Below are 27,054 nucleotides of genomic sequence, written 5' to 3' on the forward strand. Positions count from 1 at the left end.
CCGCATTATGGCGTCTTATGGAGGAGCATGTGACATACACGTCACTCCACTGCGCCCAGCGTAACGCTACGGAGGAAGCAGAGTGACGTGCATGTCACATGCTCCTCCATAACACGCCATAATGCGGACAGCAGAACGAGTCAGCGGCAGTGATGAGAATGGGGCTGCAGAGGACAGTGAGCAACTGCAAAGGGGGGCTGCTGGCTACAAAAGGGGACGGCTATCTACAGGGGGGTCCTGCTGGCTAAAAAGGGGGCAGCTGTCTACAGGGGGGAGGGTCCTGCTGGGTACAAAGGGGGGCTGTTGTCTACAGGGGGGTCCTGCTGGCTACAAAAGGGGGCTGCTGTGTGCAGGGGGGGGGTTCCTGCTGGCTACAAAGGGGGGCTGCTGTCTACAGGGGGGTCCTGCTGGCTACAAAGGGGCAGCTTTCTACAGGGGGGAGGGTCCTGCTGGGTACAAAGAGGGGCTGTTGTCTACAGGGGGGTCCTGCTGGCTACAAAAGGGGGCTGCTGTGTACAGGGGGGGGGGTTCCTGCTGGCTACAAAGGGGGGCTGCTGTCTACAGGGGGTCCTGCTGGCTACATAGGGGGGACTGCTGTCTACAAGGGGGGTCCTGCTGGCTACAAAGGGGGACTGCTATCTACAAGGGGGGTCCTGCTGGCTCCAAAGGGGGTATGCTGGCTACAAAGGGGGGGGGGGCTGCTGGCTACAAGGGGGTGGGGGTCCTGCTGTCTAATGTCTGCAACTATCTATACTACCTACAAGGGGATACTACCTGCTGGCTACAAGGGAGGCCCTGCTAACTAATGTCTGCAGCTATCTATACTACCTACAAGGGGATGCTACCTACTATTAAAGACAATCTTACAGCAGAGTCACCTGCACTAACTTGAATTTATAGGTAGATGTGCCGGCCACTGGTTTCTACCGCTGCTCACCATGTGATCATCGGCGCAATCGCTGCGGAGACATCGGTCTCGCCACCAATGCAAATTCCCTGTTCTACCCAATGGAGAAGAGAGAAATCTTGGCTCATACTACAGCAGCCGCCTACATTGCGCACAACAAGGACCCCACATATCAGCACGGTAAGCAGCGCGAGAGACCGGGTCACCCTGGTTTTCAGATTCCCTTTAAAATAAAAGTACTCGTATTTGGTATCGGCGAGTACTAAAATGAAAGTATCGGTACTCGTTCTTAAAAAAATGGTATCGGGACATCCCTAGAAATTTTTATTTTTTTTATAAAAAAATAAAATTACAGTTTTAACTGTAACTAAGTAACAAGATATTGATAGAAAACAAAAACTCACTAATATGGCTGCATAATAAAGGAGGAAGGGTGTCCTGCCCTAAAGGGGAATTCTTGGATGGGTCAATAAGTTACAATTCCTCCCTGAGCGTTAGCGATCAGTAATGAAATTGTTTATGGCAGATGAATCAATGGCGCAAGCCTCAGGTATAATGCAGCATTGTGGTTTCTGGCTATTTTCAGGTCAAATGAGATTCTAAATGAGGGGCCTGCAGGCTGGTCCTAGATTACATAGTCCCTATGGTCCACCAACAGTGCTGGGATTGATAACAGTGCGAGTCAGTGCTAAGGGTGGAAAATTTGAAAGAAGGCGCTATTGGTCTAAACAGGGCTTTAGAGGAAATGTCTGGCTCCTATGTGTAGCCCTATTTTGGTGTATATGATTTTTCCTTGTGCATGACTAAATCTGTGATTAAAAATGGCAATTTATTCCAAATGCTACTAGCATTCATTATTGGAATGTTGGTTACTCTAGGGGGCCTATGCTACCAGATTGCAAACAAAAAAAAAAATTGTCATCATTTTATGTGAGGGTAATTATTAGGCTATATTCACACAGCATAATTTTTGCGGAATATTGGAAATATACTGGAAAATTTTCAGTTGGAAATTATGTTTGCGGCAGGCACTGACTCAGGCACGGACCTCTCGGAAATGGTCCGTCTCCATAGACAGCAATGCATTTCCGAGTGGACTCCTCCAAAAGAATTGACATGTCAAATCTTTCCGCGTAACCTGGAATAAAATTGTCATACCATATGTTTACAGAAATTATACAGTATGCACGGTGCAGCAGAATCCCATTAAAAACAAAGGGACTCTGCTGCAACAGAATTTCCGCGCTGAATTTTTCCACCAAATTCCTTTGTGGGAAAGTGGTCTTAAAAGGGGTTAAAAAAAAAAACAGCACCACACCTGTCCTCAGGTTATGTGTGGTATTACACCTTAGCTCTACTCACTTCAATGGAACTGAGCTGCAATACCACACACAACCTGTGGGCAAGAGTAGTGCTGTTTTTGGATGAAATCAGCAATGTTTTTCTAATACTGGAAAACCCCATTTAGGAATCATTTTCTAGTCGAATTGTTGCCAGTATGCACCTTTTATCTGCGTAACACAAATAACTGTAGTCCATATTTTCAGGAGAATGTAGACATGCGCATTAAATGGGCACCTTCAGACTGAAAAACTTTTTATATGTTGTATAATCTGGCAAAACAATAATCTTTCTAATGTGATAGCCTGGGGGGGGGGGTGTAGGGTATGGGGAGTGTAGTTGTGCAGTAATTAAAGGGTGCTTGTTAACCCTTGCTATTCGTGACACCAGGGTGAGGGTTCCTCAATAACGCTTTTCCTACCGCCATCCTTCCCAAGAGCGATAGGGAGGTAGATAAGAAGAATAGCTTGTCCACAACCGGAGAGTTTTCTGAAACACAGCACCTCACACACACAGCACCCCAAAGACACACACAGCACCCCTCAAACACATACAGCACCCCACAAACACACACTGCACCCCACAGACACACACAGCACCCCTCAAACACACACAGCACCCCACAGACACACACAGCACCCCTCAAACACAGCACCTCACACACACATCACCCCCACACACAGCACCTCAAAGACACACACAGCACACCTCAAACACACACAGCACCCCACAGACACACACAGCACCCCAAAGACACACACAGCACCCCAAAGACACACACAGCACCCCTCAAACACACACAGCACCCCACAGACACACACAGCACCCCACAAACACACACAGCACCCCTCAAACACAGCACCTCACACACACATCACACCCACACACAGCACCTCACACACACACAGCACCCCAAAGACACACACAGCACCCCTCAAACATACATCAACCCACACACATCAGTATTCTGATTTAATTGCTGTGCTGGCACTTTGAGGGAAAAAAAGTTGGCGTGCGTTACGGTTTGGGCACTCGGGCTCAAAAAGGTTCGCCATCACTGCTATAGAATATATAATTATTAAATATATAAATATATATTAACATTAGAGATAGACTTTAGGAGAGGCGACTAGGGGCTGTCCCACCTGAGGAACCCTACCTGAACGTAGTTACTCTGACTTTGGGTACCTCTACACTAGGTACGGTACCGGGACACCACACTAATATGCGTTATAAAAAAAGTTAGGGTCTATTCACACGTACAGTATTCTGCGCAGATTTGATGCACAGGATTTCTAGCTGTGTTCAGTCATTCAGTTTACATTGAAATCTAATCTGTGCAGAATACTGTACGTGTGAATAGACCATTAATCTCCTTTTTGTTAAAGTGAGATGGGTAGAAAACTGGATCTATAGTAGTGCTGGTCCTGATTTTGTCATTAAAAATCTCAGATCTTCAGATTAGGATTTAACAGGTTTATTTAGAAAAAAAACAACAACGCGTTTCTGGCTCAAAATGAGCCCTTAGTCAGGTAACGTGCACACTTTCACATTGTACCTAGCTGGACAAGCCGAGGCTTCTGCCGAAGGGATTAAGGCTGCAGGACCTGGTACCTTTGTGTGTAAAATGTTGTATGGTGTTGTGCCCTCAGCTCAACACAACTTGCTAAGTGCAATTTCATTTTTGCTTACCACCTGCTATCTGAGACATACTACACTAGGGGCGCTTGCTGCTTTTTTTCTTTTTAAAATCTCCTTTTTATATAAATCATGGCTTATGATAAAGACAACTAGGGGTCCCCATACCACCCAGAACATAATCCGGCCAGGCTGCAACATTATCTTTGTCCTAGCTGAAGCACAGGCAAAGACAAAGTCCAGGAAATGAGGGACAGACAAGCACTCCTCTGCGCCCACTCCTGTCCTATCAGATTGGAGCATGGAAACAGAGAGGATGGGGTTGCAGAGCAGCCTGTAGTGATTGGATGAAGAGACCCAACACAGCACAGCAGACTCAGGGAGGAAGTGGATGCATGGTGAGTGAGGGTGGGTTCAGTGCTTGCCTCGGACATGCCCCTTCCTGAGCAGTGGATGTCAGAATGAGGGATCAGCAGAACAGAGGTTTTGTAAGCCGCATACAGAAGCCAGACACATAAAAAAGACATGTAAAGCATCTGCATGACCTAGTGAATAACATACATAGGCATAGTTTTTTTCTGATATATGACACAGGTATTCTTTAAAGGGGTACTCCGCTGCTCAGCGTTTGGAGCAAATTGAGCCGGCATCGGAAGCTTGTGACATCATAACCCGCCCCCTCAATGCAAGTCTATGGGAGGTGGCGGGGCGTGGCGTAATGGGGGGGGGCGGGGTTATGATGTCACGAGCTTCTGGCGCCGGCTCCAGTGTTTGGAACCGTTTGTTCCTAACGCTGAGCAGCGGAGTATCCCTTTAAGGTTCTTGTTGTTCCACAAGGCAGATAATAAACCTTCTATATATTTGTTTGGTGAAACCCTGTAAGTGAAGCAGCACGTAGACCCAACTGCTTTGCCCTGTAGACATTGGGAAAGATTTATCAAACCATAGCTAGAGGAAAAGTTGCGGAGTTGCCCATAGCAACCAATCAGATCACTTCTTTCATTTTTGAAAGGGCCTCTGAAAAACGAAAGAAGCGATCTGATTGGTTGCTATGGGCAACTCAACTTGGATATATCTCCCCCAATGTACCTTTACTACAATCCTTCCTGGACCTTTCACACAGGGAAAAGTATAGTGAAAAAACATAAGAAGAAAAAATTAGATTTCTGTAAGTCCTGGATTTCATAGAATATTTAAAACCAAAATTTTATTTAGGTGCAACAAAAAACAGATTTCAGGCTATAATCCACCTGTTAGTCACCAGAGATACTTACAGTACAGTTTTAAATACATATTTTAGGCTTTAACCAACCAGTTTGTAACCACTATCATAAATGCATACAGTACAGCTTCATCATACTTCCCAACTTTTGCTGAGAGAAAATTGGGACACCCCCCCGCCCCTGACCACTCCCTTAGCCACGCCCCTAACCACACCTGTACATGCGGAATGGAAATACCTATTTAAGGCTGCATTCACACCATGTTTTCTTCAAACGGACTGGCTGGGAGATGTCAAAACCGGTCGCTCCCAGCTGGACCCGGCCCGCATCTCATTAATTTGAATGAGCCGACTGGAGTCAGATAGTGATTCCGGTCGGCTAATTTTTGCCCCATATCCGGTTTTATGGCCCGACTGAAAACTGTGATATGGGGATACCAGACACGGGGCAAAAATTAGCCGACCGGAGTCACTATCTGACTCCAGTCGACTCATTCAAATTAATGAGATGCGGGCCGGGTCCGGCTGGGATGCGGAGCACCCAGTTTTGACATTTTACAGCCAGATGAAGAAAACGTTGTGTAAATGCACCCTAACAGCAATAATGTTGTCAGTCTGTCACCTGAGTTTAGGAGAACCTCCCATACACAGGCGACTGACTGACACCATCCCCCTTCATGACCACTACAGATTATATGAGTGAGCACATAGAGGGACATTTATCAATCTTTGCTTATGTATTCCTTTTTTTAGTACTTTTTTCTTTACTTTTTTTTTGCTTATCTGTGACTTATTTATCAGTTGGTTTCAGCCTGTTGATAATTTTCTTTCACGTAAGCAATTTTTCCTTTTTTATTTTGGTAGTAGCTTTTTCTGCTCCATGTTTGAGCTGGAGTAAATTTAGTCAATTTTTAACCCTGTTGCGACTTTTTTTTGCGCAGTTGCGACTTTCGCAGTTAATAAATACCTGACTACCCGTAGTCCATTTTAAAATTATTACTACGTAGTTAATTTTGGGAAAACTTGCTTTTCTCGCTTTCCAGTCAAAATGTCGCACGAAGAATCCCGTAGTCGCAGTTGCGACAATTTTGCCACAATTATAGTAAAGAAAACCTAACTAAACCCGTTGATAAATGTCCATAATACAGTTACATCCTGTGACACAGGTGACCTCTTTGCCGATCAGAGTCGTTCACTTTCCTTTTCCTGCTCCATCCAGCTGAGGCCATCATGATCATTTCTAACAGTGACCACTCATTTCTGCAGAACCTGCCGGAGAAATAAAAAAACATTTTAGGCTTTGCACTTTTCCAAGACCTATAGTGCTCTAAACTGTCATAGTTGCCCACTCCCCTTTAGCTAGCAGCTGCTCTGTAAGTGGCAGTCCCCCTGCAGGATTGTTTCCCCCCCTCTATGTAGCAGTCCCCTGTAGATAGCTGCCCCTCTTCCGTAGGTAGCAATCTCCCTGTAGATAGTTGCCACCCTGTTAATAATTGCCCTCCCGTAGGTAGCAGTTCCCCAGTAGATAGTTGCTCCTCCTGCAAAAAGTTGCCCCCCTGTAGATACATGCCCCATCTGTAGGTAGCAGACCCCCTGAAAATAGATGCCCCCCTGTAGGTTGCAGAACCCCTGTAGAAAAATGTCACTCGTTCATAGAAGTCGCCCTGTAGAAAGATGCCCCCCCACTTTGTTGGTAGCAGACCCTTTTTAGATAGATGCCCTCCCCCCTTCCTGTAGGTAGCAGACCCCCATAAGATAGTTACAGAGCACAGAAGCTGCAGATACCTGCCATGGACGCTGAGGCCTAGACTCCTCCTCGCGCTCCAGTCCTCCATCTGTCCTGCTGCCTCTTCTGACGCTTGGGTAGGATGTTGATGTAGCATAGGATGTGCCTGCACGCTGCACGTCCTGTGGCGCTACCTCCCGGCAGCCATTGCTCTCTTAAAGTGCCAGTGGCTGCCGGTCCCAGCGGACCCCTGTTGGCCATCAGTAAGTAAATTAAAAACGGGACATGAAGGGGCCATTTCGGGACTATGGGACATGACCCCAAATACAGGAATGTCCCGCCGGATCGGGGATGGTTGAGAGGTATGGCCCGCCCAGGTGTTGCAAAACTACAACCCTCAAAGGCTGTCCGGGCATGATGGAAGTCGTAGATTAGCAACAGCTTGAGACCCCGTTTGGGAACATACTGCCATAAGGGCTATGTTCACATTATACATTTTTATCATGGCTTTGAACAACAAAAACATCCTAAAAATGCATAATGTGAACAGACACATTGGCCCTGATCTACTAAGAGTGGAGTGTAGGTTTCTTTGTGGGTTTTAATTCGCTACAATTTATTTTCCACGGTATTTACTAAGGTTTCCCTACATTTTCCACTTTCACTACACTTTGCTTTTTTTACACATGTTCTGATCTGTCGGGTTTTCCTCAGCTCAAATCCACCACATTTCATGTGGAAACCTTAGTAAATATGTTGGGTTTTTGTGAAAATGTCGGGAACACGCCCCTTTCCTGTGACCACGCCCCCTTTCCCTGATGACCACATCCCTTTTTGGGGTTTTCATAGTAAAATGGAGAGTTAGACAGGTTTTTTAAATTCTGGCGCACAGCCCGACAAAACATGTCAGGTTTGCAATAGTAAATGAGGGCCAATGTGTACTGTCTGACAGGAGCAGGCATGCTGGGAACTGTAGTTTCCCAACATCTGCACTGTAGACCACCAAAGCTCCAGTACTTTATAGAGCACTTTGCATTAAAGAGCAATAGTTGAGCTTTGCTACAGTGCAATTTTTTTTAACCTAAAAGTCACTCTAGCTGTACCTGCCATTCATTGTATGATGCTCCTGGTGATGTTGGAATGGATGGCTGGAGGAGGCTGCATGCTGGATGCAGGGTCCAGTGGCACAAACATCACTGTAGTACGCTAGAATCAGCGCTGCTGCTTTCTGATCATGTGACCTAATCATGTGACCCGTCCCCAGACTCTTCCTGTGGCACCTTGGGCTCCGCTCTGTACAGAGTGTGAGTACTTTACCTTCTTGTGTAGACAGTGAGTAGTGATTCTATGTGGCACCGGCGGCTCCAGGCAGGAGTTATTCACTGAGAGCTACTTCCCAGCATTGCAAGAAAATCGTGCCGAGCTGGGAAGTTTAACCCCTTAAGGATGCAGCCCATTTGGGCCTTAAGCACGCAGACAATTTCATTTTTACGTTTTAGTTTTTTCCTCCTCGCCTTCAAAAAATCATAACTCTTTTATATTTTCATCAGCAGACTAGTATGAGGGCTTGTTTTTTGCGTGACCAGTTGTCCGGTAAAAATTACATGTGTTCTTTATTCTTTGGGTCAATATGATTAAAATGATACCCATGGTAACATACTTTTCTATTACTGTTGCGCTTAAAAAAAATCGCAAACTTTTTAACCAAATTAGTACGTTTAAAATCCCCCTATTTTGAAGACCTATAACTTTTTCATTTTTCCTTATAAGCAGCGGTATGAGGGCTAATTTTTTGCGCCGTGATCTGTACTTTTTATTGATGCCATATTTGCTTATATAGAACTTTTAATCCATTTTTTATTAATTTTTTGGGGGAATAAAATGTTATAAAAAAAAGCATCTATTTTGGACTTTTTTTTTTTGTTCACGCCGTTCACCGTACGGTATCATTAACATTTTATTTTAATAGAGCAGCGTTCCATGTGGTGAGAACATCAAAATGATCAAAATGGCGCCGGAGCAACGGAAAGTTGTGGCGGTCGCAGCCCAACTGTTCCAGGATATTGCCGACCGTCTGAGGCGGTTGTCATTGGATGAAGAGGGGGCCTGCAATCTTCCCGCACTGCCCGATGATGATGATGACCGGCCGGATACACCTCCAGAAGACTGCGCTGGGACACCTGGAGTAGCATCGCCAGTGAGATTGTCCCCTCACCACAGGACCTGGGGCTCGTGGGCCAAAATTACATTGGAGGAGTCTGCAGTGAGTACCCCACCAGAGGCGGCCTTTTCTTCCTCCTCCAGACCTGAGCCTGAAATACCCCTGTCCAGCTTGCCGAGTACACGACCGCGCTCACCAGATTTGTCCCAGTGGATTTTTGGGGACGAGCCAGGACTCATTGAATATATGCACGCGGTTCTACAACCTATACCTGGAAAGCCACTCCCAGCAATCCCAACTGCACGAAGAGAAAGGGCCCGTCAGGAAGCCGGGCTGGCTGAGTTGATGGACAAATTAAAGGCCCGACACAGAGAACTGTACGCCCCTAAGCATGTGCATTTGCTTCCTGAGGAGAGAATTCGTTATCAGGAGAACACTAAAGAAATGGAAGCACTGTTCATCCGCAAGTGGGATCATCCCCGAGAAGGGGAGGAGCCTTTAGAACGACGAAGAGCAACTGTGGCCACGTTCGACAAGGTCAGTGGTTATGGGACACTCCTAGACTGCCATACATGGCAAACCATCTTCGTAAACCGGCGAGCAGTACAGAGGCCATATCTTCATAAAAAGTTCTACTCTCTGGAGGTTGGTGAGATAGTGGAGTAAACCCCCGTCCAGAGCCTGCGTGGAGAATGGGCTGCAGCGGTCACCAGACCAACAGCCCCAACACAGCTTCCCTTCAAATACTTTCCGTCTACAGATTGGGAATCGGATCCCTTCAACCTGAGGCCGAAATGGTCTGCTCCTGATGCCTCCATCATCGTACTCAAGGAAGAGGAGCCTCCTCAACAACAGTCATCTTCTTCGTACAGCAAAGTGCCAAGGCCTGCTCAAGACCAAGAAAGTAGGCCCAAATTGCGGGCACCAAAGACCATACCTAGACCCTCTCAGAGCAATGAGAGTTTGTCTGTTTCTAGGGTACCAACGTATGTACCTAGGCCCTCTTGGAGCAATGAGAGTTTGCCTGATTCCAGCGTACCAACGAAAGTGCTTTGGCCCACTCCTGGCATGGAGATGGGGCTAAAACCTTATGCACCAACCTTGATCCCGACCAGTAAGCCCCTGCTCATGTTGAATCCCACTGTTACCCATTCTACTCTCACCAATGTGGTGTGGGAGAGTTATATTAACACCCAGCCAGACCCTGATGTTGGAAGAGCTAGGGGGTCTACGAGAGGAACAAGAAGAGTTCGGAAAAATGGCTTCTGAAGGACTGTAAAGTAATGACTGTAGCTTTTCTTTACTAACCACTTTTGTTTTCCAGTAACCAAGTTCAAGAGATTGTGCCTAGCAGGACTATGCTAAGATTGTTCCAGTTTCAAGTTCAGCAACGTAACTATTAAAGGGGTACTCCGCCCCTGGCATCTTTTCCCCTATCCAAAGGATAGGGGATAAGATGTCAGATCGCCGTGGTCCCGCTGCTGGGGACCCCGGGGATCGCCACTGCTGCACCCCGCCATCATTACTGCACAGAGCGAGTTTGCTCTGTGCGTAATGACGGGTGATACAGGGGCCGGAGCAGCGTGACGTCAATGTTCCGCCCCTCATGACATCACGGCCCGTCCCCTTAATGCAAGTCTATGGCAGGGGGCGTGACGACCGCCACGCCCCCTCCCATAGACTTGTATTGACGGGGGCGGACCGTGACGTCACGAGGGGCGAAGCTGTGATGTAACGATGCTCCGGCCCCTGTATTGCCTGTCATTACGTGCAGAGCGATCTCGCTCTGCGCAGTAATGATAGCGGGGTGCTGTAGCAGCGATCCCCGGGGTCCCCAGCAGCGATACCCCGGTGATCTGACATCTTATCCCCTATCCTTTGGATAGGGGATAAGATGTCTAGGAGCGGAGTACCCCTTTAAGCTTTGTGCCTGACCATCAGGTCAAGAGACTTCTAGCCAGTAGGAGATTCGTAAGTTTTGTGCCCGGCTGATTGTGGTAAGGCCGTGTTTATCACTGGACTCCTAGTGTAGGTGGACTGCAGATCCTTACACGCCAGTTTCGTGTATATATCCCTATATCCATAAGACTTTCTTGCTAAAAATGGCACTTATCAGGTGTATGCGCCTGAACCTTGTTGGAGAGTTAATAAATGTGAAAACTTGTAATATAAAAATGTATATGGTTCTTGTACACAGAAAAGATAGCTTTGTGTCTGTGTACATAAAAAGTAAGTAAGTGTTGTACACGAAAAAAATGTCCGCTAGATGCACATGTACACTAAAAACAAAACACGTAAATAATTCTTCTATGTACATACAAATGTGTACAAATACTAAAAAGGTGTTTTAGTAGTTGCTAAATAGGTGACTCTCCCGGCTCCTCCGAGAGTAGCATTCCAGTCGCCAATCGCTAGCACCTGTCTCAGAAAAAAAAAAAATATATAACAAAGTAAACTACCCTTAAGATACCAAGACTAACTTTAAGCAGTACTTTCACACATAGTATCTCAAATAGCTCACTTAAATGCACTCCCTCAAGTCTTTACAGTACATCAAAAAAAAATAATACATGTCTCACACTCAAGAAACACTTTAGGAATTGTAGCCTATTGATATTCAATTCCTGCCACTGTTAGGTACACTAACTTTCTCTTTTCTTTATTACGTGTGTGAGATGCTCTACCTGGCCAGTAGGTGCTCTTGCGAGCTAAATTAAACACGTATTTCTAAAGGTAACCTAGGTAAGGTTATATTGTTGTGTTCTAGGGGTAAGTAGCGTGTAGCCGATAGACCCTAGCAGCTAAACTTATTGGTAGATAGCTTCAGGCAATCCATTATACCTGTTACGCCTAGCGCTCCGGGTCCCCGCTCCTCCCCGGAGCGCTCACGGCGTCTTTCTCCCTGCAGCTCCCCGGTCAGTCCCGCTGACCGGGAGCGCTGCACTGTCATGGCCGTTGGGGATGCGATTCGCACAGCGGGACGCGCCCGCTCGCGAATCGCATCCCAGGTCACTTACCCGTTCCCGTCCCCTGCTGTCATGTGCTGGCGCGCGCGGCTCCGCTCTCTAGGGCGCGCGCGCGCCAGCTCCCTGAGACTTAAAGGGCCAGTGCACCAATGATTGGTGCCTGGCCCAATCAGCTTAATTGGCTTCCACCTGGTCCCTGACTATATCTAACCTCCTCCCATGCACTCCCTTGCCGGATCTTGTTGCCCTTGTGCCTAGTGAAAGCGTTTTGTGTGTTAAAGCCTGTGTACCAGAACTTCTGCTATCTCCCCTGACTACGAACCTTGCCGCCTGCCCCCGACCTTCTGCTACGTCCGACTTTGCTTCTGCCTACTCCCTTGTACCTCGCCTATCTTCAGCAGCCAGAGAGGTGAGCCGTTGCTAGTGGATACGACCTGGTCACTACCGCCGCAGCAAGACCATCCCGCTTTGCGGCGGGCTCTGGTGAAAACCAGTAGTGACTTAGAACCGGTCCACTAGCACGGTCCACGCAATCCCTCTCTGGCACAGAGGATCCACCTCCTGCCAGCCGGCATCGTGACAATACCCTTCTGTGAACAGGTGACTCATTGTGGCAAAAGAAAAAATGTGGTGAGATTTCAAATATGTCTAGACAGCTTGAGACTAAAGGTTATAAAGAGCTGTTTATAAATGTCTAGTGAGCTTTACAAATGTCTAATTAGCCTCATAAATGTATAGAGAGCTATAAAAAATGTCTAAGGAGCTAGAAACTAAATGTTAGATAGCTTCATAATGTCTAGATAGCTTCATAATGTCTAGATAGCTACATAAATGTCTAGTAAGCTTCACAGTTGTCTAGTAAGGATACTAGTCAGATTAAAAGAAAAGTTTGTCAAAATGTATATAATGTTTAATAATTTCATCCTTGTCCTAGTCCCTCTGCCTTAGGGGACAGGCGTCGGGGTCGACTTGTTTTAAGTAAGGGGGTTTGTGGTGTCCCGGCACCGTATTTCATACTGTGCCTTGGTGGGGGTCTGATTCCCTAGTTAGCCCCTAGTCACCCCTTAGTAAGTTAATATTTATAAATATTGTCATTGTAAATATGTATATTTCATTACTCACTTGTTTGGCGTCGCAGGACCTTAGGTCATGTGATCCGCTACTCAGAACTCTATGGTATGTTGAAGGACCTTAGGTGGTTCTTAGGTCACGTGTTCACCCATAATGCCATGTAACGGTGAGGGACAGTTGTTATGGACCAATCCAAAACGGCCAGCCCCTGCCCATATAAGGGAGCTGCGGCCATTGTTCGCTCTCTTGGGTTGCTGACTCTGAATGAGGTAGGACCTCCGCAACTTACAAGTACGTTTACTAGGCCAAAGCCTTGCGGCCTCGGCTTATACTACAGCGGTTGTATATCTATAATTCCCCGCTACTCTCCGCAAGACCACTGGACCTAAACACACCCCTAAATCCAGCGGATCTATGCAACAGAATCTTCCTAAAGCTAAACTGAGCTTATCTGATCCCAACCAACTGTCAATCGCTGCTCAACTACAAATAGACTTTGTTATCTGGGCTGTTATTGCTATTGCAAGTAAAAGTTCCAGCAAGTTTTCAGTTAAACAGTGGTTGTGTACAATCCATTTATTACGCATTCACCTATCGCTCTTGGGAAGGGTGGCGATAGGCCCAGCACCATTGCAGTATTTAACCCTCACCCTGGCGTCACGAGTGACAAGGGTTAACAGCGCCCTTTATAACTCAGAAATGCAACAACCCAAATACCCTACTGTCCCTGAGGTGTACCACACTTTGTTTACTGCTTTGCACACTCTTGGCATTCTCTTGATGAGCTTCAAGAGGTAGTCACCTGAAATGGTCTTCCAACAGTCTTGAAGGAGTTCCCAGAGATGCTTAGCACTTGTTGGCCCTTTTGCCTTCATTGGGTTCAGGTCTGGTGACTGTGGAGGCCAGGTCATCTGGCGCAGCACCCCATCACTCTCCTTCTTGGTCAAATAGCCCTTACACAGCCTGGAGGTGTGTTTGGGGTCATTGTCCTGTTGAAAAAATAAATGATGGTCCAACTAAACGCAAACCGGATGGAATAGCATGCCGCTGCAAGATGCTGTGGTAGCCATGCTGGTTCAGCATGCCTTCAATTTTGAATAAATCCCCAACAGTGTCCCCAGCAAAGCCCCCCCACACCATCACACCTCCTCCTCCATGCTTCGCGGTGGGAACCAGGCATCTAGAGTCCATCCGTTCACCTTTTCTGCGTCGCACAAAGACACGGTGGTTGGAACCAAAGATCTCAAATTTGGACTCATCAGACCAAAGCGCAGATTTCCACTGGTCTAATGTCCATTCTTTGTGTTCTTTAGCCCAAACAAGTCTCTTCTGCTTGTTGCCTGTCCTTAGCAGTGGTTTCCTAGCAGATATTCTACCATGAAGGCCTGATTCACACCGTCTCCTCTTAACAGTTGTTCTAGTGATGTGTCTGCTGCTAGAACTCTGTGCGGCATTGACCTGGTCTCTAATCTGAGCTGCTGTTAACCTGCGATTTCTGAGGCTGGTGACTCGGATGAACTTATCCTCCGCAGCAGAGGTGACTCTTGGTCTTCCTTTCCTGGGGTGGTCCGCATGTGAGACAGTTTCTTTGTAGCTCTTGATGGTTTTTGGGACTGCACTTGGGGACACTTTCCACCTAGAATATGACATATTTTCAGTTGTTTCACACTTTTTTGTTATGTCTATAATTCCACATGAGTTAATTCATAGTTTTGATGCCTTCAGTGGGAATGAACAATTTTCATAGTCATGAAAATAAAGAAAACTCTTTGAATGAGAAGGTGTGTCCAAACTTTTGATCTGTACTGTATATATATATATATATATATATATATATATATTTATATATATATAGCAAAGAATGCGCGCAACGGGTGATGATAACAAAGGGTCCATTCCAGTGTTTTCCAACCAGCGTGCCTCCAGTTGTTGCTAAACTACAACTCCCGGCATGCCCGGACAATTTGGCTGTCCGGGCATGCTGGGAGCTGTAGTTTAGCAACACCTGCAGGTACACTGGTTGGGAAACATTGGTCTATAGTGTTCAGCACCACAAGCGAAGCGCTATAATTCAATACAATTCTGCTGTGTGAACATGGCCTAAGGCTGACAAGAGAAAAATCAGTGTTAATAAATTTACCCCATAAGGTTGACTCGATAAATAAATAAACAAACGTTAGACATCAATTAATACATAGTAATAATTAGACAGTGATTAGTAATAATTAGTAAAAAATAATAAATAGTAATGATAAACAAATGGGAGTCTTAAAATCTTATAATACTTCCAATACTATATTGGAACATGAACTGAATAAAAGTCTTGACATTAAAAAAACCCTTAGGGTATGTTCACACTGAGGAATTGGGGCGGAAATCACGCTGAAGATTTCCACCCCAAAATACAGTTCTTTTTTTAGCAGCGATTTTGCGTGGAATTCGCGCTGAATTTGCACGGAAATCGCGCTGAATTTGCACGGAAATCGTGCGGAATTCTGCGCGGAAATGCAGGTTTCATGTGGAGGAGGAGAAGAGGAGGAGTATCTCTCTTTTTTTTTTTACGCGGAAATTCCGCGCGAATTCTGCCCGAATTCCGCGCGAATTCCGCGTGGAAATGCTTCGGACTGAAAAAAAAAATATAACATTGATCTCTATAGGAGAACGACGCTGATTCCGCCTGAAAGAAAGAACATGTTCTTGAGGAAATTCCTCAGTGTGAACTGAGGGGCAGAAATTCTGTACAACAATGGGGTTTTCACTGCTGAATGATTTGGAGAGGAAAAAGCGAGCAGAATTACTTGTGGAAATTCCTCTCCAATTCCTCAGTGTGAACATACCCTTAGTGTGTTTTTCATGACAAAAAGTCTATATGACTCGCGATAAAACATCACAGAATCTAAGACACTACGATAATATCGCCATTCATCATTTAAAGCCATTTACATCTGGGATAGCATAACGGTTACAGAACAATCCCATTAGAAATAAAGGCTTCCTATACCCTCTTCATAAAAAGGGGTCCTAGGATGAATCATAGGGACTGAAACGCGTTGTACCTGAATTAATTGAAAATTCTCCTATCCTAACAGACTCTGGATTCTGTGAGTTGCGCCATTGAAAATCCTATTCTTCTTCTCCTTACAAGCTGTAGTCCCTTATTTCACATATGATGTCACAGTTTAGCCATTTATTGTCTCTGAGGTTTGACATTTAGAAGCTACTTACACTGTGATCGGCAGGTAAAGCAGGATGAGAAAGGAAGGAATCGCAGGTTAAAGTATGATGAGTGTTGCATGGTCGGGCACTGTCATATTGAAACTGCAAATTCCCACTTGTCATGAACATTCTATTTGGTAGATGTTCCTGAACAATGTCCTGTATCCATAATGCAAAATATTCAATTTTTTCCCCCAACTTAGGCCTCCTTTACATATATGCGTCATCAGTTTTTTTTCCCCCTCCGGCACGGCAGAAAATGCACCGGAGGGAAAATGAAGCAAGAACTGATCCTGTTAATTCGAATGGGACAGTTCACAATCATCCGGCATGACGATTGGACTCACCGGACCGGCACAGACAGGGGAACGTAGCACAATGGATGCCAGATGAGGCACAACTGATGCCAACTGATGCACTTCTGGCATCAGTTGTGGCAATTTTCGCCCAGTTTCGCCAAAGCTAGACAACGCATATATGTAACTCTACCCTTAGACATTTAGGACATCAACATAGTATATTTTAAAGAACTGATAAAGGAAATGTTTGTCCTTCTATGCAGTCCTTCTTTTGCCAAGCATCTAGATTGGAAATGAATGGAAAGATGGCCATATGCCTCTATGCCAGGCCATCTCTCCATTGGAACTTTGGATGCTGTAACCTCACCTGATGGAATGGGCCATGGTAAAGATCTGACATAAGAGGCGTATCCTGTCAGATATGACCTACCGAAATCCACCTGACAATTAGTCCCCGAATTGCTACAGTTTCTTAAAGGCGATATGCAGCATAAACATCTCTCTGTGCCCGGGTTACAATAACAAATAAAAAAAACTTTAACTCACCTTCCTGTGTTCCCCCGTTGCTCCGGTATCGGGTCCCGTTCCTCCGGTGCTGTATGCCTATGGGCTCGGAACTTCACGGAGCCGTCAGTGTATCGCCTGTGCGAGCGAACTGTCATGAAAAGGAGCTCTGGCTGGGCTCCTTTACATGACAGTCTGCTCAGCCTATCACCAGCCAAGGCGGCACATCGCTGCGGCCGGCGATACGCTGACGGCTCTGTGACATTTCGAGCTCATAGACCTGCAGCAGCGGAGGAACAGAACCAGATACCGGAGAAACGGGGGAACGCAGGAAGGTGAGTTAAAGTTTGTTTTATTTGTTATTGCAGCCCAGCCCTCCCATGTAAAATCTATCGCACTGGATGCATACATACAGTGAAGGAAAGAATCATTTTGCTGATTTTGTACATTTTTCCACTGACAAAGAAATAACCAGTCTATCATTTTAATATTTGGTTATTTAAATAGTGAGAGACAGAATGACAACAAAAAAAGACAGAAAAAATGCATTTCACATAAGTTATGAATTGATTTGCATGTTACTCAGTGACATGAGTATTTGATCCCCTATGAATCTGCAAGATTTATAGCTCCTAGGTATCTTTAATACAGCTGAGATTAGTGGGACTCTCTTAAAGGAAGTGCTCTTAATCCGAGCTTGTTACCTGTATAAGAGTCACCTGTGCACAGAAGTGATCAATCAGATTCCAAACTCTCCACCATGGCCAAGAAAAAAGAGCTGTCCATGGATGTCTGGGACAAGATTGTAGACCTACACAAGGCTGGAATAGGCTACAAGACCATCGCCAAGCAGCTTGGTGAGAAGTTCACAACAGTTGGTGCCATTATTCACAAATGGAAGAAACACAAAATAGCTTTCAATCTCCCTGGGTCGGGGCTACATGGATGATCTCACATTGTGGATTTTCAATGATGATGAGAATGGTGAGAAATTAGTCCAGAACTACACAAGAGGATCCTGTCAATGATCTCAAGGCAGTTGGGACCATAGTCACCAAGAAAACAATTGGTAACACATTATGAAGGACTGAAATCCTGCAACATCCGCAAGGTCCCCCTACTCAAGAAATCACATGTACAGGCCCGTCTGAAGTTTGCCAAAGAACATGTGAATTATGTTAAGCGCCTTTTCGTGCTAAAAAATTTGATAACTAATAATGTTTTTTTTCACTCATCATGCTAAACTGGCTGTATCAACAACACGTCTTTAAATAAGTTCTGCCATCTTGTGGCAAAAAATAAATAAAAATTTCTTGACATCAGTTATAATTGTCGACTTGGAACAAAAATATTAGATTAAACTAGAAATCCTAAAAATCCCTTTTGCAAGATAGAAAACTATATAAAGCTGTATAAATCATATCCTACCTTGAAGGAGCCTTTAGTCAGCACATTTCCCACGTGGCACATGAGCGGACACCGGAGATTCTCCGGAACATTGTGAACTTGATTTTTTAATATAATTGTGTAAAATTATCTAAATTGTTAACTCCGATAAGGTTAACATTTGTCTGCGGATCTTCAGCTTTAACAGATGACACTTTAATAGACATTGTATCAAGTCACACTTCAAGAAGATAAATGATATTGTCTAATCGCCCAATCCGCATTTATAATCTCTTCAATCAAATTATAACCAGTCAATGTATTTTCAAGTTCACACTAAGCCATTACAATGCTTTACAATACAGCTACCTCTGAAGGTTGTGCTTGCTAAATGAATTCTTCCTTTGCTGACATAGGGCAAGAATCTTATTTGATGATTCTCCGTCTTATCTACGGTTCTCTACCTCTCGTAGCAGCGCGGGGGGATTCATGTTTCAGCACCGCTTGACATTCAGGCTCCATAACCCTTCAGGCAGTGAAAGGGTTAGCCAACTACACTCCCTGGATCTTATCCTAATGCCATATTTCTTCCATTTTGTCAACTTCATAAGTGTTTTTCTTCCAGATGCTATTTGTCACCATCACTCTTGTTAACCTGTTCAGGGTGTAGGAGATATTTCCTGATTCAAGGAGTTAGAGAAGGCTCAGTATATTGGATTCTTTACATATAAAGACTAAACAGAAGAAACTTTCTGATCATTAAATTTCGGAAGGTGTAAGAATTATAGTTAACCATCAACTTGACAATGGATATTCATGACATGTCCATGAAATATGTCAATAACGTATGATAGTTATGGGTTCCACCATTGGAACCCTATTGACCAGAGGCATGCTAGCTTGCCTGTTGGAATCATAGTCACAAACTATACAGGACAGTGTTGCAGCCAGATTCACAAAAGAGGCCACAAAGTCCCCATTTCCATGACATGTAGGGGTCTGAGCTGTGGGACCCCTACCAATCAAACATATATATGGATATATATGGATAAGTCATAAAAATCTACCATCAGGATAGCCATGTAGGTCTTTGGTTAGCTTCAATTATCTAAGTTTAAAAGGAAAAATTAGTGTTGAGCATGAATATTCGAAATGCAAATTTTTACCGCGAATATCAGCACTTCACGATTTTGCAAATGTTTAGAACATAGTGATATATATATATTCGTAATGACAAATATATATTATTTTTTTTTCAGCATATGCTAATATGCAAATATTTGTGAATATCGGCACTTGCAGTCTGAGGACGCTGATCCCTCCCTTCTTTTAGGTGAAAGATATAATCGGGCATGCACACTATGCAAATTTCATTATAAATTTTCCCATAATAAAAAAAGAGAATGAACATAGCGAATATGTGAGTTTCGCAAACATAGGACGAATATTCGTCCATATATTCGCGAAATATCAAAAATTCAAATATGACCCCTGCCGCTTATCACTAGTAAAAATGATGAAAAAGGTAAAAATATTTTTGCAATTTCTTAGATAGTGTTTAAATTTCATGGAGTTCCTAAAGGGGAACACAACTTATTCCCAATCCACAGAATAGGGGTTAAGTGTCTGATCGTGGTGATCACCAACACAGTCCTGAAGACCGACCAACATTCCATAATTTTTCACTTACTTCATTGGAATGTGGTGCCTTGGGGGGGGGGGGGGTGCAGGGCAGTTGGGGTGTTGCTGTGAGGTATATCACAGTTATAATTGACTCTTGTCAGTCGTGACGCCAGGGTGAGGGTTAAATGCTGTATGGCTTGGCCTATCGCCACCCTTCCCAAGAGCGATAGGTAGATGCAGAATAAAGTATTGTCCAAAACCAGAGCTTTGCTGAAAACTTGCATAAACTTTACTGAAGATTTTCTGGAACATGCGAATACAGGAACAGTCTTTATAACAAAGTCTATGTACAGCTTAGCTGAGATTGACGTATTGTTGGGACTTTTGTAAGTTATTTAGCTTAGTAGGATTTAGTATGCGCAGAGCCGCTGGATTTAGGGTTATGTTTAGGTCCAAGGTCCTTGCTAGAAGTAGCGGGGAAGTTTGTAAGAACTCACTGTTTGATTCGAGCCGAGGCCGGCAGGCTTTGGCCCAGTAGCAGTTGTTGTAAGTTGCGGAGGTCTTTCCTCATGAAGTGTCAGCAACCCAAGAGCAAAGAGAGGCTGCTTGCTTTGGAGCACAGGAACAAGAGCACAAGAGAGCGTCTATTGGCTGCAGCTCCCTTATATGGGCAGGGGCTGGCCGTTTTAGGATTGGTCGCCACCATCTGTCAATCAGCTTTACAAGGCATTGTGGATATCACATGACCCAGAACCTCCAAAGGTCCTTTTACCTATCATAGGGGCTAAACTACAGTCACATGACCCGCAGGCCCTGCGACGCCACGCAAGGTAAGTATACACTTTCTATACAGTATTTACATTTATTTTAGCAATATATTAACTATATGAGGGGTGACTAGGGGATGACTAAAGAAGCGGAACCCCACAGTTACTAGGAACTCTGACTTTGGGGACCCCTAACCAAGGTACGGTATGCAATATGGTACCGGGACACCACAGGAATAAAACAGGGGAAAATTCTAATCCTGGACTGCTGGTGGGCCTTGAGGGCTGTGATGTGGATCTCTAATCTGACCCAAAAATCACATACAGTCTTCATGAACCAAGATATCTAAATTGGGAAAAATCCAACAGCCAAACTTATTTGCCAGAAATTAAGTTACATTTTTTTCCAGAAACAGTGCCACTCTTGTCAATAGACTGGTATTGCAGCTTATCCCCATTGCTACAATTACATATAGATAATAGTGGCACTATTTCTGGAAGAAGAATATTTTGACAACAGACTTGTTGCTATATTACTGATTTAGCGGAATAATGCCCCAATCTTGTCAAAGTGCTCTATCTGGTATTGAACCTTCACACAAAATGAAGCTGAGATGCAATACCAGACAGAGCCCAAAGACATGGGTGGCACTGTTTCATGAAGAAAGCATCCACAGTCTTCTAATCTCAAACATCCTTTTTTTTTACCATTTTGCTACAACTTTAGGCCCTGCCAGAAGTAGTGGACACAGCTTGCCCTTTAGCCCTCACTACGACACGGACAGGACCGGACCCCAGTCCAAGAAAGTAGCAGTAGACAAAGAAGAGTCCAGCGTGGTAGTTCAAGCAATACTTAGAAGTTTATTCAGCAATCAGCCAACACGGAGAACAGGCGACGCATTTCGGCCACGGTATGTAGCCTTAGTCGTACCAACTTTAGGCCCTATTATGCAGGGCAATTATGAGTTATTTAGCTTATTGCATGCTATTGACATTGTTTAATAATCGTTGTTCATTGGCTGCACTTTGTGTAATAGGACACATGCAGCCAACGAATGACAGAAGTAAAGGGCCACAAAAAAGATAAAGTGACTATTCATGTAGCCCAGCTTTCCCGATCCCGAGCCATGTAATAGGCTCAACAAATGATTGCCGATCTAGGAGATCATTGCTCGTAGCAGGCAGAGGTGGGGTTGTGATATATACAGTAGCCCTTAACATCCATTAATAAATATTAGTTTGTCTTTTTTTGAGTCTCCATAGTAGTAAATCTCCCTCCAGATGGTGAAACTGTAATATTGTGGTGGCTTTGGGTGGGACTAGACTGACAACAGGAAGGCCAAAGAGGCAGCTGCTTTTGGTGCATCTGGTTATGGGGCTCATGCCTATTGTGGCCCATACACAATAGCCCTCATTTACTAACGTCCAACTGACTCTTTTTCTCGGTTATTGTGCCTAAATTTTTGTCGCACAACCGACACTTTAGAAAACACTTTTTTTTTTTCACTCTGAAATGGGTGTGTTTTATGCAAAAATGGGCGTTTTACCGACAAAAAACAAAAAATACTCGAAGTACTTCCGAAATCACTTGAGAAAAAGTGTGAGTTTGCCTCACACAATACCCAACAGCCAAGAGGCCGAATAAAATTCCAAAAATTGAGTGATTTCTAAAAAGGGACTGTTTGCCATTGTGTTTTGTGTGAAAGTAACTTGTTTTATAACTTAAAAACATTTTGTACAGTTCAACACTTTTATGAATAAAATATTGAATGCTTTTGTGATAGTTAATGTTGATATATATATTTTTTCTTTTTAACACATTTGTAATATTAGGTTTAAATCAATTTAACACCCAAGCTCACAAGGATAATTGTTGTAATGTTTGAAAAATTATAACACATGAATACTTTTGATTCATGAAAACATTTTTAAACAAACAAAAATGGTCTAAACCATTTTGACTTAGCGGAGTTTGTGCGACACAATTGACTAGTGCGACACAAAAAAAACGTGCAACTGAAAAATCACTCCAGAATAAACACTCCACTCTTAGTAAATCAGGGCCAATATGTATGTGTCAGGTCCAAGGCCTGATTATGGAATCATACATGTGTATTATAATTGTATTTTTGTATAATGTATAATCTAAGGCATGGGTGAGGGTTCATTCAGACTGTATTTGTTTTTGTGTATTCCAGTTTTATTGGCGGGGTCTGTCTGTCTGTGTTAGTTATACCTCCTTTGAAGTCAGGCACTCTGGACATCATAAAACAAACTAAGATAAGGGTCCAGGAAAGAGGGATGGCAGTCCCCCTCCCCCCACCTTGTGGGGTCAGATGAATTCCCTTTTCCCTCCTAAAAAAAACCAATATAAAACTGAGATGCTGGACAAACCTTTGTTCAAGCCTGTGGCAAAAACTAACAATATCCTAAGATACAGCTGGACTTTCACTCACAAGGACTGTTATACCATTATGCTGTAAGGGCTTTCTTTTTGTTTTTTGAACTTGTCTTTACGAACTCTTTTATATATTTTTGTACCTGTATGTCATTTGTTTGTTTTTTATACTTAGCACTGTGATACCTTTTTTTCAGATTAAATGTTTAATTAATCAGCTCTGGTCTTTACTCTCTAAATATAGGAGCTCACCTTTCTGATGGAAGCTCTGGTGAAACACGTCTATCAAATGGTGGGATCGTGACAGTATGTATACATAAATATTTGTAAAAAACATTTTCTAGGTGCTTTCTACATTCCCGTCTCATAGCACCATATGTTGTAGTTTTCTTAGCCTGACTATGGCTCTGCAGCATATACGGCCCCAGCACTGGTGCTAGGTACTGACTGATGGGTGAGTCATTTTCGAGATACCTGCTCTTGTATATCAGAAAATTGATCTATCTAGAACATTGTCCTTAGAGAACTTTAACGTCTATTGCTACCCATCTGAAAATGGAGTAGTACATAAATCACAGGCCCTTTCTTGCGATCTGGCATTTACAGAAAAAACATTGTTCTTATATAATGTGAGGATTCGGTAAGGGTGGGCTAATACTAAATGGCTTTCATTCACGCTCGTCTTATTTCTATGAGCGGCACAAACCCTGAAGCTACCAGGAGCTAATACCTCATGTGTCAGGGAAGTCTTCTGAGCAATTATATACCGTACAGTGTGTGCATTTCCCTTGTGGAAATCTTGTGCCGATGTTTTGTGGGTGAACAGCACTGTTATTGAGCTTTGGTTAAAACATGAAATCTATGATTGTTCTGTAACTACATGTCGGAGGAGGTCATGTAGGGTTGAAAGAGGAAAATAAGACATTTAACTTAAGACAAATCTCAAAAATCTAAAAAAGCTAATGGTTCATATGGAAAAAAAATACATTTTTCACACAAGAATTCTCTACTCATTGTAGACAATGGTAGAATACCTGTAGGATTACCCAATAAGTGGGGTCTTACCATTTTTACCATGCCAATGGCTACAATGAAGACACTGTGGTGCTAGGAAAGGACTGTGTCAGTACCATTCACTGTTTGCAGTTGGACCCCTCCATTGACAATAGGAGAATTAGACATTTTCCAAGCAGATGAATAGACACACTATTGCTATCAACCCAAAACCAAAGGGGTAGGAAAAACCTATGTATGTGTAATAAAGCAACTTACTTATATAATATTATGAGCCATAGTGCACAGAACTTCAATATCAGCTGTGCTGTCTGGCTTGTAAGCTGTGATATAACAGGCTGTGAATGCAGTCCCATCTCTCTTCCCCCCTCCCATTCTTTCAGCTCAGGACAAGACCAGTGATGTGAAAGGGGGATCACATCTTACTGCTCATTAGATTCATGACTCAATAGATAAGGCAGCAGGAAACCATTCTCAGTCACAGTAGTTTCTGTCAGAACAGGCCCCCTGCTGCCTTATCTAAGGAGCCATCAATCTAATAAGCAGTGATATCAGTTCCTCCCCTCACATCACTGGTCTCGTCCCCAGCAGGCAGGAGGGGAGGGAAGCTCTTGCATTCACAGCCTGGGATGTGATGTCACAGCTTACAAGAGAGCAAGATAGCACAGCTTTTATGGAGGTGCAAGTAGCTGTATTATATTTGACACCATACACAGGTTGTTTCTTTTGCAGGACAACCCCTTTAAAGAGGTATAAGGGTTACAGCACTTATGCCCCATCCAAAGCATAAGGGAAAAGTATCGAGGGAGATCTCTGCACTCGGTTAGACAGCAATTCCATAAAAAAAAAAAAAAAAAAAGACTCAGGGCCCTGTTTTTCAGATATCAGGGGGTCTCTGACATGTATCCTCTATTCTGTAGATAGTAGATAAATATTGTAATTCGGAAAACCTTTGTAAGGAATTGAAGTGGGAAAAGGGCAGATTCTGAAAATACTCGGTTACCAAAAGAATTTTCCTGCTACTTCTAAAACAAACTCATATATTTCAATTGAGGGAGTAGGTAATATGTGTCCTTGGGAAGACAGCCAAGCAGGTGTAGGGACTTTTATAGGCCAGGCACTGCTTCCTAAGACATATGCAAAAAAAATTATGCAAAGTAGCTTATGTTAAAAGGTGACTAGGGATATTCTGCCAACTGGAATCTCCGACAAAAGGAAGAGAACCCTTCTGTCAACAACTGTTTTTTTTTCCCATTGTCAGTACACTGCAGGCCTTTGCTGTGGATCTGACAATAGAAAATTGTTGCCAGACTATATGGCAGTGGATTACTCATGTACAATACATGGCTGCTACGTTGAAAAATGTAAAATAAGTCAACATAAGTATAATGTGAGTGGGCTTTGGGCTCTGCGGTCCCATCAGCATCAGGTCCCATCAGCATCAGCTGAGTTTTCACCTTAATAGGTCTTCCTATTCCTTGGATAACTCAATTGGTGGAAAATAGAAAGTGGAGTCTCTTATACAGGTCCAATTTACGTCCCCCTGCCATTTTTTTTTTATCCAGTGCTAGTGCAGGTAAAGACATTTATGTGGAAAAGGGGCAGGGCTTAGAATGTTTTGGCTCAGCCCTAGGAAGCTAAGCTCTACCTTAGTCCCACCCCCTAACCAAAATGTCTGAAAATAAATAAATAAATAGATTCTGATAGACTGTTTACATTTAACGTCTTGACTTGCATAACTCACAATATACTAACATAAACTAATGTAATAAAAGCCCATTTTCACCTAGACATTGACCTTAGAGCTGGAAACGTTGAATTACCATAGATTAATAAGTAAGCAGGAGGTGATTAAGACTCCTTGCCCTCTCCGGGTGTTAATGGCTTGTTCCAATGAAGCAGCTCCTTCTAATTTAAAGAGTGATACATTCTGTGCTATCATTACAAAGCCACATTGTGTGACCTAATGATGGCCCCCATGTCACAGTTATGATTTATACAAGCCCCTGAGTGCCCCTTCCATCTATTATGGTATTATATTTGCCAGCCCAAAGTTAATTCTCTAACTGAGGTGATTACTTATGGGAAGCCGCGTGTGCGCATCTCTGTAACCGGGTGATGAGCGGAGGGATGTAGTGACCTATTAAGGTGGAAACTCAGGAGACCTGATATAATACTTAATATTGCTCATACCTCAGACTTTCCTAATCCATCATCATAAACTGTGATGGGTGGGAAAGAAAGAGGAAACTGGGCACCAAAGGAAATCGTGTGCCTATATGTAGCTGCAATAGGATGAAGAAGACAGAAGGAAACCATTTACTGTGATGGAGATTTGGGTTTAAATTATACAAAGATAAAGACTGTATAGTTCATTATACGGCTGACCTCCAATAACATGAAGCTCAAAGTAATATAGAGAGGAAAACAATAGAAAAAACTGCGGCACTTCAACACCTCATAGTCAAAAGAGCGTACATACTTTATTTTAGCAACTTTTTGATTCCAGCATGTGCAGAGTCCCACCGGGATCCCTGAAAACTTGTGGTTTTGTGTTGTCCAATGGCCCTTTTATTTATATTTTGCTTTCTACCAATCTGGTTCATACTGTTCATAATGTTGTAACTGTACTAGGCAAGGCTGAGAGCACAAAGGGTTAACACATGCAAACAACTGAGAACCTTCCAGGAAGAAGAAGCTTGCCCTGGTCCAACCTCTCTACTGAGAGTAAATTTCAGGTGGGTTGAGTGTAGAGTGTGAAGGAAAGACGAATGCAGTACTAGCCTCTCCCCTTGTGAGATTTTGTAAGTAAAGG

General features: G+C 43.8%; 1 long non-coding RNA gene across 1 annotated transcript in view; it reads left to right on the top strand.

Moving 5' to 3' along the window:
- The first annotated feature begins 4,964 nt into the window (after positions 1 to 4,964).
- LOC130300728 (uncharacterized) overlaps positions 4,965 to 27,054 on the top strand; it is a 32,696-nt gene continuing 10,606 nt past the window's right edge. Inside the window, exons 1-3 of the long non-coding RNA XR_008851560.1 lie at positions 4,965 to 5,054; positions 21,555 to 21,738; positions 23,470 to 23,531. This is a non-coding gene — a long non-coding RNA (uncharacterized LOC130300728). The remainder of the gene's footprint in view (positions 5,055 to 21,554; positions 21,739 to 23,469; positions 23,532 to 27,054) is intronic.

The sequence above is a fragment of the Hyla sarda genome, chromosome 1, assembly GCF_029499605.1.
Source record: "Hyla sarda isolate aHylSar1 chromosome 1, aHylSar1.hap1, whole genome shotgun sequence".
In the NCBI taxonomy this organism is placed as follows: domain Eukaryota; kingdom Metazoa; phylum Chordata; class Amphibia; order Anura; family Hylidae; genus Hyla; species Hyla sarda.